Below are 15,877 nucleotides of genomic sequence, written 5' to 3' on the forward strand. Positions count from 1 at the left end.
GAAGATTGTCTCCTATTAAGATAGATTTCAGATCTCCTATGTACCTCAGTAACTCCTCCAACTACTCTCCTAAGCACAGGGTGATAAGGAGGACACTCTGCATTGTTTTTATTTGAGGCAAAGTAAATGCAGCAGCCCCGTTTGCCACAGGTGGGGAGACACAGCTAACCCAGGAGCAGATTAGCTGTCATTGCTGAGATGCATTTTTATTCTTACACTGATCTCTGAGAGCAGAGGGATGTCCGCTTTTGCAGCTGCTCCACATATGCCCCTGCTCAGTCTAGCCAGAAATGCTGTGTATGTCTTTTCGACCCCTTGCAGAGATTGAGAACTCAATTTCCAAAACCACTCGTGACATGCGGTGAGCGCTGGAATCCAAATGCATCAGAGGCACTTCCCAAACGCCTCCTTCCAGGCTTAGGTTGCTAATCATGAGCCTACTGGTGTGAGCTGTTTTCTCTCTTTCCCCCTGCTTGCTTGGATATTTGATTGGTGCTTGGCCGGAGTTTCTCTGGGTGACAGGAATAAACAGAAAGGAGAGAATATCACTAGATTCTATAAACATTCAGTATGCACAGTTCTGGCTTGGAAATCAAAGCACCATATGGTTTTTCAAAGTGACATCCCCCTCTTCTCCCCACGCTCTTTGGTGATTTAATGTAAAGAATAAATATACACTTGAAATATAAAGTCTTATCCTGATACCATGCTCCAGTATTTCAAGACTTTCTTCACATACATCTGAATCCTTATAGTCCTTTCTTGGGCAAGGCTCCCATTGACATCATTTTGGGAGCATTGCCTCAGCCAGGGGCTGCATGAGGCTGTACGATCTAATCCTTGAAAGGTTATTTTAAAGGAAACAGTGCAGTTCGAATGCATTTCACAAATGTTGAATAATTTGAGAAGACAAGGTAAAAAGGGATGCAGTGGTGCAATCAAAGGGACTTGGAAAACCCCTGCCAGGCACATCTTTCACCATTTTGGAAAAAAATAGCTGTATTAGTAAAGTTGTTTTGGTCACCTGTCCCTCGAAGCACTTAAGCAAGTGCTTAATTTTTCAGTGCCCAGGCATTTACTTTGACAGGGTTCTCTTCCACACCATACCATCCTTGATGTGCTTCAAATCGGAGAGATTAGATTAATTAATGGCTTGCTTATACTTTCTATTCTTAATATATGATGGCCATCACACTTTTGTAGGAGTTAATGAATGTGAATTTATTCTGCAGTTTTGAATATTCCATGGTTACATGTGCTATTTGAATAATATGGCAGATAAATGTAACATAAGGAGTTGAGAGACAGAGCCAGTTCCACACAGCCTCCTTGGGAGGCTGTGAATAAAAGAGCAGTTTATTGCTTGTAACACCATGTTGTCTTCTGGGTGATATCTCTATTTGATCATTTCTCTGCTTGGTAAAACATGTCACTGAGGGCCTCATCCTCAACCCCCAACTGCTTTTAGGGTTTTTAGGGTTGAGGTTCAGAGATCCCCAAAGGCTACAGCTCCAGCAACGCTGGTGATGCAGAAGGCATGACAAGAGGTGCTGCACCAACTCTGAGCCCTCCACACCTTTCTCATCTGGGCCAAACATGGTACTGGCTACCTCTGCCTCAGCCCCAGGCTGCCAAACCTAATTAATAGGTAGGGATCTGAAGGCGGAGGACTACAACTGAAAGCCTTATTCATGTCCTTCCAGCCGTAACACTGCAGTTCTTCTCTCAGGGTGCGATAAGCAGCAGATGATTTGGCTTCCCACATGCATGCACTTGTGTCCAGGCAAAGGGCAGCACAGGGTGCTGAGTCCTGGGAAGACAGGGGGACTGAGGTTGCTTTAATTTAATTCTCAAAGCTTCTCTCTTTTTGTTACTTCGTGGTGGCCAGGGCTGTGGAATTTGTGCATGTGTGTGCTGAAGTATTTGTCTTGTTTATAGCGTAGGAAATGGGGAAGAAATGTGTTTTCAGTTTTATTTGATATATTCTGCATGCCTGAGGTTCTATCTTAAATTGAGTTTTCTTCTCTGCTCTGACAAAAAGCAAGACTTTGAAATAAAAGTCTGAGTTACAGAGAAAGCCAAAATAAAAATTGAATTATATTTACAAAGGGAAAAAAAATGTTTAAGAAGATATGAGGAAAATTTAAGTAGCTTTTTTTTCACCAACAATGTGTCAACTGAAATCTTTCAGTCTATATTAAATAGTGAAATTGAAACAATTTAAACCTTGTTTTAAACCAGTCTAACTTACCTTGGATTTTATTCCAATGTTGACCTTTGTTCCAGTGTTGTTGTGTGTAGTCAGTTCAGTGTGCTCCCTCTGATTCCCTATTCAAACAATACTTTGTATCGGGCATGCTGTAGTAGTCCATGAAGAGATTCTGGGAATAGTTGAAAGCTGCATCCATCAAGGATTGGACTGGACTTTAGAAAGCATTTCTTTACCAAGAGGGTGGTCAAACTCTGGAACAGGCTTCCTAGAGAGGAGTTGATGCCCCCTGTTTGCAGTGACTGTGAAGCCTGCCCGAGTCGTTTGGACAATGCCCTTAATTAACATGCTTTAAATTTTGGTGGTAGAGCAGTTGGATGAGATGATCATTGTAGCTCCCTTCCAATTAAAATCTCTCCTCTCCTCTCCTCTCCTCTCCTCTCCTCTCCTCTCCTCTCCTCTCCTCTCCTCTCCTCTCCTCTCCTCTCCTCTCCTCTCCTCTCCTCTCCTCTCCTCTCCTCTCCTCTCCTCTCCTCTCCTCTCCTCTCCTCTCCTCTCCTCTCCTCTCCTCTCCTCTCCTCTCCTCTCCTCTCCTCTCCTCTCCTCTCCTCTCCTCTCCTCTCCTCTCCTCTCCTCTCCTCTCCTCTCCCTAGAAGAAAAGCTGATTTTTGACAGATGTCATTTTTGTACGTTTTGCAATATACTTACTACCCTAGCTTTTGCATAATAAACACATTTCTTCCTAGCAACCATGTCACAGAATATTTTTTAATATATTGCTAGTGATGATTTTGTAGCCTCTGTGTAGCATACCTGTGAGACTGTAAAAAATAATTCACCAAGGGAGACTTTTTTAATAGGAGCTTTTTAGATGGTCACCACATGGCTAAAAACACTTAGACCAGTAATTGCTTCCTTACTTGTGGGATTTTCTCAAAGCTGTTCTTATTAAGAAAAGTGATAAAACTATCACAAAATAGGTAAACATTCACTAAAGTAACTTCATTTGTTTTGAGCAGTTTAAGAGATTTTTTTGGGTTTTAACCCCCCATCTGTATGTTTAAGTGGCTGTCTTAATGGTAATATAAACAATCTCTACCTAAAATAATTACAGTATTCATGGCTATTCTCTGGTGTACATCACTGTAATATGCCAAGAAAGGAGTTTCTCTGGGTTGATTGCAGCTACTTTGACATCTTGTTTTTAAACAACTTAGAAAGCAGCAATGTGAATTTTCTAAATGTCTGAACACACAGTCCTTCATTATATAAGCAACTCAGTAGATTTCAAAGATATGTCTCATGAGAGTAAACATTATGGAACCAAGGCAAAAATTCATTGTTAGTAGTATAAATAAATAAACTAGTTTTTAGGGGATATAGTCAATTCTGTACAATTTAGAGAATTCTAAACTCTCTAACTTAGAGAGACTTCAAGCATTAAAAACCCAAGGTGCACATCACACTGGGTAGTCCAGACGACAATCATGTAGAAAAATGTAAAAAATACAAGTATATCATGTAAAAAATACAAGCAAAGCACGTTCGTGTGATTACTGGGTTTTAATCCTCTGCCCAGACAGGCTGAAGTTCAAGAAGCCACTCACTTGTGGGAAGCTGGACAGTCCTGCTTCCTGTTCTGCCTCCTGTGCACCTCCTGTGCAGCGAGAGAGCTGGTGTACAAACATCCTGGAGGCAAATAAATCTCTTAATTGTGATAAATCTGAAATTCAGCTGTGTGTAGATGAGAAGATGAGAAGCACAGTAGTGTTACTACTAATTGCAAGATGATTTATGAATAAAAAGGTTCCTCACTTTTTTCCTTTACTCATTTTCTTTTTTTAAAATTTTTTTTATGAACTTGGAGAAGTCCATCAAACAAACCTGAAACTTGAAACTCATTTATTTATCAGCAAGGCTGAAGTCTCCTAACATACACCATAGTGTTTCTCTAACAGTAGAGCAGAGGTGTGTTTAGAAACCAAGACAAATACTTTTATAAAACCACTTTCCAATGCTTCCAACACTGGGGATAGCTTTTGGGAAAAGGAATAATTTGATAGGCCAGGAAAAAAGAGCAATTAATATGGGTTTGTCACATCCTTCCAGTTTTAGAATTGCTCTCTGCTAGAACAATTTGGACCAAAACAGAAATTAAAATTTTACACTGCCTGTAAGAAGGTGTTTGGTACTAGATACATTCTACTGAAGATACCAAAGACATGTACATTTCAGCATGTAATGTTGTTTAGTAAGAAACAAAAAATATTTTTTTTGTTTTCCTTGTGACATTGGTTTCTTCTTTTGCACATATAAAGACACATTCCCTGAAGTATTTTAATGGCTCTTCTGCTGTTTTCTAACTTGAAGTAAAAAACAAGTAAAGATTGGATGCCAAGAATAATCATGAATAGCTTCAAATTGGAATTATTTAAAATCATTGTTATTCTTCTCCTGACTTCAAACATTTAAGAGTGAAGTTGCTTCACATTTTACATCTTCTCTTCATAGCTGTAAGGGCTGTAAATGGGTGTGTGTATCTTTGTAAGGAAATGTTGGTGACTGTCACAGTCACATGACTACAGAGGGAGAACATTTAGAAGAATTTTGCATCCCCAGTAAAGCTTTTGAAACTATCAAAGTGATATTTGAGCTTTGCAGGACTCTTCTGCAACACTCATAGTGTAACTCCATCTCAATCTAGAAAGGGAATGGCTTTAAGCTACCTTTTCTCCAGCATGCCAGCCTGATTTCTGCACTGTGAGAGAGGATCAAGAGACTGCCAGAGATCTGATCCTGTACAATGCAGTCAGCCAAGCTGCCAGGGTAGGAGCAGCAGTGCAGATTTTATATTTCTTCCACATTGCTCTGCACACAGCAGCATATCTGTCATCTTCTGCATCTGGCATAACTGCTTCCCTTCCCTCCCACTGTCACTGCAGTGTCATAACATTTCTTTCCTTTTGATTCAGCATGTGAAAAACTACTTTGGTTACTTTTCATTTATTTACAGTCTTCCTGTGGCTTTAGTGTATGTGTGTGTTTGCCATCCGACTGCATCCCGCTGCTATGTGGTGACATTGGCAAGTGATTGCACAACCAAAGATTAATTGCTGCAGCAGATGCAGTTGTGAACGAGCAATCAAATCAGCTATAACTTTGAAATTAAATACTTGTCAGTGAAGAGGATAAAGCACGCAAATGCAAAAAATGAGGATAAAAAGTCATACAAAGATATAATGATAAAGCCTGATGTAATTAAAAGGTAAAAGACTACATTTGTGGGTTCTGTCACAGTGGTTTTGCACAATCATTTCATAGCTTTCTTTTGGCTGACAAAGTGGGGGTTTTAAAGTAAAAATCTGATTTTTAAAAGTAAAATACCTATTAGTTGTGCATTAAATGACACTCACTGTGGTACACTAGTTACAGCAACCCCACTGTGCACAAGTCCTAAAATGTGTTTAAAGAGTGGCCAAATGCTCCTCTTTTTGAGAGCTCTGGAGCTGTTCAGAGTGATTAGAAAACTCAGAGAAACAGCATCAAGTATATGAACAGCTTTTCTGTGTGTCCAGGGAAAGTAGCTGAGTGAACAGAAAATTCTAGCAGACTTTGTATTTCATGGGAAGATTAGTCTTAGATGTTCTGGGCAAATGGTGAGCTAATGTGAAATAGTAGTGTAAAGTGGTGAATAGCTAATCAGAAAAAAATAGAGGTTTCTTTAGTGAGGTTTCTTTCTTTCTTTCAGAAAATGACATTTGTATTGAAAAATTAATCTAGCCCTGGAAGACAACTCCACAGGATCAGGTTTTTCCCATTTTTTTGACATGAGTAAATGTTCTGTACTGACTCTTCCAAAGAGCTAGTAAATATTCATTACCATATGCATATGATGAGAAACGTGGAACGGAGGTGAACACCCCGAGTTCACTTGGGACTTCTGTCGTCTCTGCACACTGTCAGAACACAAAGGAATATATGCTGTTATTGTGGAACCTAGATGAATTGCAGGAACTTACTGAGAAGCCAAGTTTTCCCTTCATGGGCTGCCATTCAGAGAGAAAAAGACATGTGGGAGGAAAGCGTTGCAGGGCTTGACGCTCACATCTGCTCCAGTTCAGTGCTGCTAGAAATTGGATCAGTCAGCCTCCATATTTCATTTCCTTTGGTAATCTTGACCTATAATTTATAATTGGTATCAGCTGATCATCTGGCTCTCTCTTTCCATAACAAAATGAGTGAGCAAAGAACTTTATCCTTCTCTTTACTGTCTGAGAGATGATAAAACTTTGAAAGACAAAAATCTCTATTAAATTCTAATTAAGTCTCTGAAGCATCCTCTTAGTCAATCTTATTTTGTTATTTCTGTTACGCCTTGGTTTGTTTTTTTTTTAAACTGCTGTAAGAATCCATGTGAGTCAAGACACAACTTTGTCAATCACAATATCATTATGACTTTTTTATGTGTTGTATCAGCTTTGTTCAAGGCTGAATTCCAGGTGAAGGTGCTTGGAGAGTAATTGCTGAATCAGAAATAACACAAGTGCTGCTACATTCCTTTGCAAACTCATGCACATAGACCAGGCCTTCAACTGCGGATGCTGCCTCAGTTCTGACTCTGCTCTAAGACTTACTCTGGTAATGTTGGTCATCTGCAGAAGTACAGTTTTAGCAGAACGAGTCAGGGAGGCTTTTTATGCCATTCCCATTCCTCAGTCTCTAACAGGCTCCCACTTAGCAGCTTCAGTTTTGTGCATGTTTTTGGAATATTGATGGCCCTCTCAGTTTCTTTGAGCAGAAAGAGGGTGATTCTTCTTTTTAGTGCGATCAGCCAGAAGTCTGAAACCAAATAACTAAATGGATTGTTTTAAGGTAGAGCTCATTGTAGCCTATGTCAGGGAGATGGCAATAATTAAAATTAGTAGTTCAGAAAAAAATAAGAGACTGTGGTGCACTCAATATTTCCCCCTGTAAGCAGTGTCAGTGCAGTCTCATTTTGAGCACTATGTGCAGTTGTCGGCCCCATATTTTAAGAAGTATGCTAAAGTCATTTTTGGGAAGAGGGCAATAAAGCTGATGGAAGGGCTGGAAGGCACGTCCTGAGAGGAGTGTCTGAGGACTTTGGCCTTGTCAGCCAGTCAAAGGCATGAGGACAATTCATTTAATAAGATGCTTTAACTTTTGGTCAGTTCTAAAGTGGTCAGGAAGCTGGACAAGAAGATTGCTATAAGACCCCTTCAACTGAGCTATTTTGTTCTATTATTTTCTGATTTACTTGGAGACATAGATTTTCAAGAGAACTGTGGAAGGAGGTCAGTCAATCTAGGAAATGTTAGCAGTGCACAGCGTGCCTGTTTTCATTCTGATACTTCTCTGCCAGCCTCTGCCACAGGGGTGTTATATTGGCTGCACATTTATGACAGGAGAATTCCCAAATCACATGATGGCAGCTTGTAATCTTTTTTATGTGACTAGTGGTTAAACAAACAAAAGGGCTTAATAAGGTGCCCAGGTGAGCCTTAGATAAAACTAGGGAGACAAATAAGAGCTCATGAGTCTCAGGGATGTAAATCAAATAGGTAAATTTACTTTCTGCTAACAACTGCAGTGTATGTGCAGTCAGCAACCCAATGAGATTAAAGGGAAATGAAACCTGAAGTAGAACAGGATTATTTTTAATAACTTAACAAGAAAATTATTAATTTCTACCACGCTGAAAGGAAAAGCTGAAAAATGTGTGATTATTACTCTGCCATTTCTTACAGCATGCTACAGTAGTCTAGGTATTTTGCAAAAAGAAGAGTAACCTCATGTCACTATATAGTAAGAGATGCTGACAAGTAAAGTACCATGGAATAGAAGGAAGGAAATGATGACAGAGCAGTCTTTGCCTGAGGTTTCATCATTACTGTTAAATTGGGTACCCCAGATATGTCCTCACTGCTAACTGAAGGAGAAGAATTCTCTCTGCTCGGACAATTTCCGTGTAGAATCCTTGTGCCTCTGAAACCTGTCATTGTGTCATGTTGATCTGATGGTCTGGGCTGCCTCAGCACTGGCAAAAGGCCTTCTTAGAAGTTGTGTCCATTCAGGATGAATCTTATTTATCCAACTGTTTGTGTTCAGTTTTCAGGTTGCTCGTTTCCTACCACCCCTTGTGCTTATTTTCTTTTCAGCTAATTTCAGCTAACTTTTCTCATGCCATTCAACCTAGGGATTCAAAGAAAAGGAACATCTGATAGAAGATATTTTATGGCCTGTGCTGTTTGAGCACTTGAGTTGTGAGACTGTTGTCAGTGTTGTTCTTGGCACAGCCCAGCCTCCTGCAGTACAGTGGTAGCTGGGAGCAGTGCACTGGTAAACCCACCAGCAGCACAATGTGAGCCAGTCTTTGTTTTAATCTGGAGAGCAATCAGCATTGCAATCAGCATCCAAAAAACTCTCTAGGATGCATGCTTAACAGTTTGGCTTTGTGTTTTATTTTGTTTTTGTTGGGTTTTGTTCATGAGTAAATCATGTGAGATCTCAAGTAGAGACTGGCACATGAAACAGAAGGGAGTCTGTGGCTGGTGGAGCAGGAACACACTGAGTGCTGGATCTGACCAGCCTGCTGCAGTGTGCTCACTCCTGGCACCCAGCCAGCCTGGAGCCCTTCACTTCAGCTACTTTTTGCCCAGTTTGGATCTGAGCAATCCTGGTTTGTCCAATGCTAAGACAAGGTAAGAGCCTTCCACACTGGCAAAACTACCACAGTTGCCTCCTGTACCTGAGAAAGGCCTTTGGTGGCCACACATCCAGCCATTGAGCAGATGGCATCAAGCAGTGCAGGGGACTAGTCCTCTCCCCTGCCACATGGATGTGGGGTGTTTGCCACCCAGAGATTGTGTTATAGGCTCCTTTTACAGAAAAACTAGAAGCAACATCTAATGGCATTGAGAGATTTAGTTTGCCACCGATTTCTACTCCGCTTCTTTTTTGATTGACGCTGTAGAAATGAACAAAGTGCACCAGTGGGATGAATCAGGATGTTTGGCCAGTTTTAATGGAAGTCAGCAGAGGAGTGAGGAGAGATATTGTACATATGCCTCTGATGGCTGGAGCCTGCTTCCAGCAATGTCCATGTTCTCTTGCTTCTAAACCACTGGGATTTTCAGGCAGGTAGTGATGAGGAAGGTTAGATGTTGCTTTCTGTCCTGTCATGCTTGATGCTGTGAAGAGAAAGATGGGCATGTCCAGAGCAGGCAGGGGAGACTGGGAGCTGTTTCATACGGAGGAATTGTCCCATCCCAGCAAAGAGTCACTTGGATGATTTTAAGTTAGGAATGCGTCTTGTGGGACAGAAGGGTCTCCTGTGCAAACACTAAGGTGCAGTGGGCACCTCCAGATTGAACCGCTGCTAGTTGTGTGCTTTTTTTTCTGTATTGGAGATAATTTGGCTTTTTAAACTGACAGTAATTTACAATGTTGGTTGCTGTAATTGAGGGAAATATTATTCCCTCCTCATCTGCAGCTGACTGGAAAATCTAGATGTGTCTTTTACTTTCTGTGAGAATGTTATATGCTGGCAACCAAATGAAATGAAATGTAATTTGAAGTGATGATCTGTTCATGCTCCAACTAGAGTATGAAAACTGCGGAGAGAGGGAGAAAATATGTTTTGAAATAATCACAGAATGTCAGCCTGCTTCAGATTGTCAGCACTTTCTTTTACTCAGGACTATTGTGGAACATATGGATATCTGTATGCCTTTATGCAAACACTTCGCTGCCAGTTACCAAATATTTATGAGCATTATGGACAAATTTAGCTGGGAATGTTTTGCAGAGATCAATGAATACTGAATTAGTGCTTAAGCTAAATCCTTACACAATGAGTGCAGAAGCAAGAAGTCTGTGTGAGAAGCATTCAAAGTGGAAACAGAGAGTTTCTTTGAAGATTTAAGATCAAAATTCACTTATAGCTGAGGTGTCCTCAAGTCTCTTCTGCTCACTTTGACTCTGCCTCCATCTAGGATCACATTCCCATTTTGACCTGAAATAATTTGTGTAGTGGATGGACTTGTCATTTCTATTGCTGTGCTGTGAGGCTGGCACGCAGAGTGCCATGGGTGCGGAGGGGATTTTGTTTCCTTCCTCTTGGCCGTGCAGCCTGAGTCCTGCTCCACATTTGGAGCTGTGGGACACGGGCAAAGCGAGCTGAGTGTTGTCCTGTCATGAGTCTGGCAGTGGTGCAGCTGAGTGCTTTGCATGATAGCTGAAAACCCCTGCTGAAGTTTAAATCTTCTGTGTGCTGCTCTGAGCAAGCTGGAGCTTGCCCTTTCTTAGATCAATGAACAAAAAGAAACAATAGGTGCTTTAGAAAGAGAAGAATTACCACAAACCAATATTTTACTTGTTGCACATATCCATAATTTCTTAATGTGGAATGTTTTATGCAAGCAACGAGGCACCAAAATCTTGGCGGTATACATTTAGTTTCAAATAGCTGCTCGCTCTCTCTGCATAGCGGTGTTTGGAAAGCAAATGTTTGGTTAATACGTGGTTAAGCACTTCTGCAATACAGAGTGTGTTCTTCATTGCAAGGTATCTTTCCTGAAAAAGCAAAGTGTACTTTTGGGTTTTGAATCCGTGCAGACATAGTTTGTAAGCAGTGATTTAGATTTTGCAAATACTTCAGGAGCCCTTTGAACTTGTATGTTGGGTAGGTCAGTGCATGCTAAATATTTTTATAAGTAGTTTTCTATGCATTTTTGCTTCCCTCTTCCTCCCACACATTTACTTTGCACGACCAATATTCTCTGAAAATGCAACTTCAGGTATTTTGGGTAAAACACATGCCATGCTCTGCATGAACTGAAAGGACCATAAGGCAGTGCAGGAGAGAGAGAAAGTAGACACAGCACTGTGGATGTTAATATTTCAAAGTTTGTATTTTGTTTTTGTGATATAATTTATTTTCAATTTGTTGATGAGCAAGGAGAGGACTAAGGGCAGATCTACCAGTGCTCAGCAGCTTTTAAACCTTACCCATGGTGCAGGTTTGCCCTGAACGTGGTGGCAAGGTTGCCATGTGAACCAACATCATAGAAAACTTGTATTTTGAGCTAGCAGGGGCAAGTATGGCACCATGAATATAAACTCTGGGCATCCTGTGTTCACTGAAGTGCTGTGGCTCAGGCAGGGTCTGCAATCCTTAGATTCAGATAAGGAAAGTGGGAGTTTCCCAGGAGAGTAAATATCAGATCAGACATTTCATCCTTATTTCAAACTGAGAGAGGATAAGGAGCCTCTTTAACTAGCTTCTAGCTGCAGCCATTCCCAACACTCTCTTCCAGCAGCAAGGATCAGCAGGCACATCTCTAAGGCCATCTGGTTAGTAGCCTTTGGTACCCTTGAAGTTTCCACTATTTTTGGATCAGAGAGGATACTGATGATAAACAAATGAATCATTCACCGTACTGCGTAGCACCTGTGAAATACTGCCAGTCCATGTTTCCAGGGGTCCATACTTATGGTTCTTGGGCCTGTTTTACTTCCAAACTTAATGACTACAGTTGCAGATGAAGCCCATGGGAATTCAGCTGTAAGCATTTACAGAGGTGTATTAATTACCCTGAAATATTACATCCAATTAGGAATATCAGATGTTTCACAGTCACCAAACAGATGAATGGAAATTATTAGCATCTATGCGTCTCTTTCTTAGTTTATCACTTGCCAACTGTTAATACAGTATTGCCTCTTTTCTTGTGTTAAATTAAATAGGAAGTAAAGAGATGCTATAGAAAACCCCTGGAGGGACAAGAGGAAAGATGTGTGCATGTATGGAAAGATGTAGTGTGTAGTATGTAAGACTTTTGATAACTTTTTTAAGCTGCAATAAAAAATAACCTTTAAAATACTTTGTTTACCTAGTATCCAATATAAAATCAAGCTTTTTTACAGTTCTTTAATCTAGAAGCAATCTTATTTATTGTCTAACATAAGCTTAACATTGTGATACATTGCTGATGCTGAATTAATTTGAATTCTGTTTAAGAAAGACTGGTTGTTCTTTCCCATTTTTGTTTATTTGTAACAAAATAGTAAATATTTAAATTTGAAGACTGTTAGTATTAATTTTATATGTGGACTATTTTGTACATTATGCAGGGTGTCTCACATGTGTGTTACTATATATTTTACTTTTTTTATTTGAAAACATTGGAGTTCTAAATCTAATATAATATAATAGTTCTGCTGTCTTTCTAGTTTTAGTCTGTAAATCTGAAATAAAGAGGAAGTTAGAGTGTCTGCCATTTTAAAGAAATGAAATCAGGCCAGGTTTGGCAGTATTAACACTTCACTGTTCACCAAAGCTTTGTACATTCAGTGGGAGTTGAAAGATTTTAATTTGTGAATAGCAGTTTTTCTAGAAAGGCAAAAAGTGAAAATTTTATTTTCAGAAAACAGAAATGCTGATTTCTACAGCTCCAAACAAGAATGTAATGTTTCATTATGATGACATTTGTTTGACTACCAGTAAGTGTGCATGAAGTAAGGCAATGGTTCTAACGTGTGTGTCCACAGCTATCTCTATTCTCAGTGCAGATAAAGTAGGAAATTTTGTGCAGTTTCTTGAGCAGCAGAGAAATACAGGAATAGACCAGAGTCGCACTGTCCTAGGAAAATTCTATAAATGCACAGAAAATAGATGAACCTTTGTAAAGTAGTAATTTTAAAGTATTCAGCTGAAATCAGCAGGGGAACACACTGTCTGATGAGGAAACTGCCATATTAGGAGTATGTTGATATGATAAAACACTTTCACATATTGACAGAAAAGTAGATTAAGTCCATTTTGTTCTACAAAAGTTATTTTTGTTACAGAGGAGCTCTTGCAACTCTAACTGTAGCAGTCCCTTCTCTAAAAAATTGTGTGCAATTTGATTTCTTTGGTCAAGGGAAAGTAATAAACCATTTCAAAGCCCTAATCCATTGTGTGTCTGTATGTATGTGTCTGTGTGTGTGTCCATGCTGTTTTCTTCTGCATCCTGTAAGAAAGAAGGAAAAACTAAAGGTGTCATTTACTGTAATTATACTGCAGAATATGTTTATGGCTGAATTATAAGCTTCAGTCACTGGTATCTATTACAACTAGAGCTGCCCTGTAGGTAAATTATTTCATTTAAGTGAATAAATTATGCTTTACCAGCTGTAGATCAAAGGCTATGACCAATTCATTGAACACCATGAGATTCTTGCAGGGATTAAAAAAAAAAAGCTGTTGTTGTAGGAGATCTGAATAGGTTTCCTGTTCTTCTGTTTAACTTGGTAGTTTAAAAGCCTCTTTTGGGGGAAAGAGCACAATGTATAGACTGTTATCAAATGCAAAATATGACCATGTGTGAATGCGCAAATAAAGTGAGAAATGTTTGTGGAATGATGGCAGTATTTGCCATTCTTTTTTGTATTGCCAGAGATAACAAGTGGGAATAACTGATTTTTGTTTTAGCTTTTGCTGTGAAAAAGTGGGGAGCAAATTACTTGGGGTTGAATGAAGCAGTTTATTATTCTGCTTTACAGGAGAATATACATTTCTCTACTTTCAAGCGATCTTTTGTTTCCTTTTTAATTATCACACCAAGGTCAATTTGTTTTCCTTTTCATGGGGAAGTGGGGACAGCATACATTTGCAACTGGTTTTGCTGAATAAACTATTCATGTGCAGAATTTTTCCCCACCCCATGGTTAGGTATCACTGTTCAGTCTCTCTGTTGCTAGCCTGAGCTGTGCGTTACATCTCTCACAACAGCACACGAAATGATTTATTTTGAAAGATCAGAAGCACTTGGTTTGGAAAGAAATGTGAGCTGCACCAGGGGCAGGGCTCCCGCAGGGGTCTCCCCTCAGTCTGGGGAGCGGGATATGCAAAGGAATACCCAGCATGGCTCCATGGGAGTACAATGTGAGGAAGGAGAGCCTGGTGCCACTAAGAAGCGCTGGTACTTGAAGGCTGCCACTTTTTAATTTGTACACAAGTGAGTGGTTGAATCTGAAGGACTTCAGAAGTGGTGCAAAATTAATTTTTGATTTTCAATTAGTTAAGAATCCAGATCTGTATAAAGAAAAAAATTCCCTTATAGAAGTGATGCCTTAAATTTTAGCTTTCATATATTTTAGATTCTGTACTGCATTAGTGTGTGACTCTGAACTTCATATAAAGTGCTAGCAAGTTCTCTTCACAGGGTAGTTAGACAAAACAATCCTTTTCCAGCCTGAGAACCAAGGACACCACTGCAGCTTTAGGCTCAAGATGTATAAACAACAGTGAATTGAGGAGAGCAATCAGGGACAAAGGGACTTCATAACCTGAAGCTGTAATTGGATAATTTACTCCAATATGTAAATGGACCAAAATGTATAAAAGTGTCTAAATTAGTGACTGGTCATGCATCTTGCATCCATCTTGGGTCTGTCTTGGGCAGAGCCACAGCCGGGCTCTTGAACTGCCCAATGTGTATCCTTTGAAGGCCTTATAATAAATACCTACTTTATTCCTTTAACTCTGCCTAGCCTCTGTTCCAGGTCAGCCTCTTTAGGCATCACAATGGTTAGGATTATTGAAAAAAGTTCATTAACATTATCATGAAATGCGTGTACACTGTTGTTGGGAAAAAGATTCATTAAACATGTACTTTTTACCTCTTTCTGCCAAGGTGCAGCCTGGGCTAATCTTCAGTGACATTAGGGGTCACCGTACTGCAAAAAGAATGGGGGGCTCATGTCAAGCCTGGACTTTCAGTAATGTTAACCAGAGTGGCCATGCTCTCATAGGCCAGTTGACTCTACAGCATGCTGTCCTGGGACCAGTGGCACAAGAAACAAGCAAGCAGTCCAGCAAGGATTTTGCCATCTAACTCTTTTGCAAATCTTTCAATTACTTTTTTTCCCTCTGTTTCAGGACAACTGAAAGCCATTAGAAAAATATTTTCAAGCTACTTAAGTGCCATACAGTGCATGACCATTCAGGGTTAAGCTGTTGAAACAAACATTAAAGCCAGCTTTCTGATCACTTACCTTATTCCCACATTGAGCATATGTTATTTTGCAAGATACACATCAGTGGAAAAGCTGGGTCAGCAGAGCAGCAGTGATGGAAATGTTGGATTTGATCGTGGGTGTATGAGCCGACCCACACAGTTCTTGACAGTGGTTGTATTGTAATCACACTGGAGACTTTTTTGATACTCCAGGCCTGCATTTAATCACAGCAGTTGCAGGTAACTCCTTCCCAAAGTTTATTTTAGGCTTCAAAGCTGCAATGAAGAAATGCCAGAGGTGAACTCTTTCTTTGCATCTGTAAAACAACCTGTTAGGTTTTCTACCAGTTCAGGCTGTGAAGACCTAGTGCAGTCAGCCATGCCCAAGGCACTATACAGATGGTTCACCTGTCCTCAGAACTGATTACAGATTTAAAGCCCTGTAAAAAAATTAAATAAATTGGAGCTGCATATTTAACAACCCTTAACTTCATGCTTTCAATTAATTATGATTATTTCCTCTCATTAATAATTGTGAGTTTAATATGTGCATTCAGCAGCTTAATAAAAACTTTGTTGTGCCACTAAACCTAAATTCAGGTTCTCCTTTTTAACAGTGAACCAAATTCAGACACCACGTCCAAAT

General features: G+C 39.9%; 1 protein-coding gene across 8 annotated transcripts in view; it reads left to right on the forward strand.

Moving 5' to 3' along the window:
- PIEZO2 (piezo type mechanosensitive ion channel component 2) overlaps window positions 1–15,877 on the forward strand; it is a 286,361-nt gene that overhangs the window by 139,349 nt on the left and 131,135 nt on the right. The gene's annotated exons all lie outside the window — the stretch shown is intronic.

The sequence above is a fragment of the Melospiza melodia genome, chromosome 1 (genome assembly GCF_035770615.1).
Source record: "Melospiza melodia melodia isolate bMelMel2 chromosome 1, bMelMel2.pri, whole genome shotgun sequence".
Classification (NCBI taxonomy): Eukaryota; Metazoa; Chordata; class Aves; order Passeriformes; family Passerellidae; genus Melospiza; species Melospiza melodia.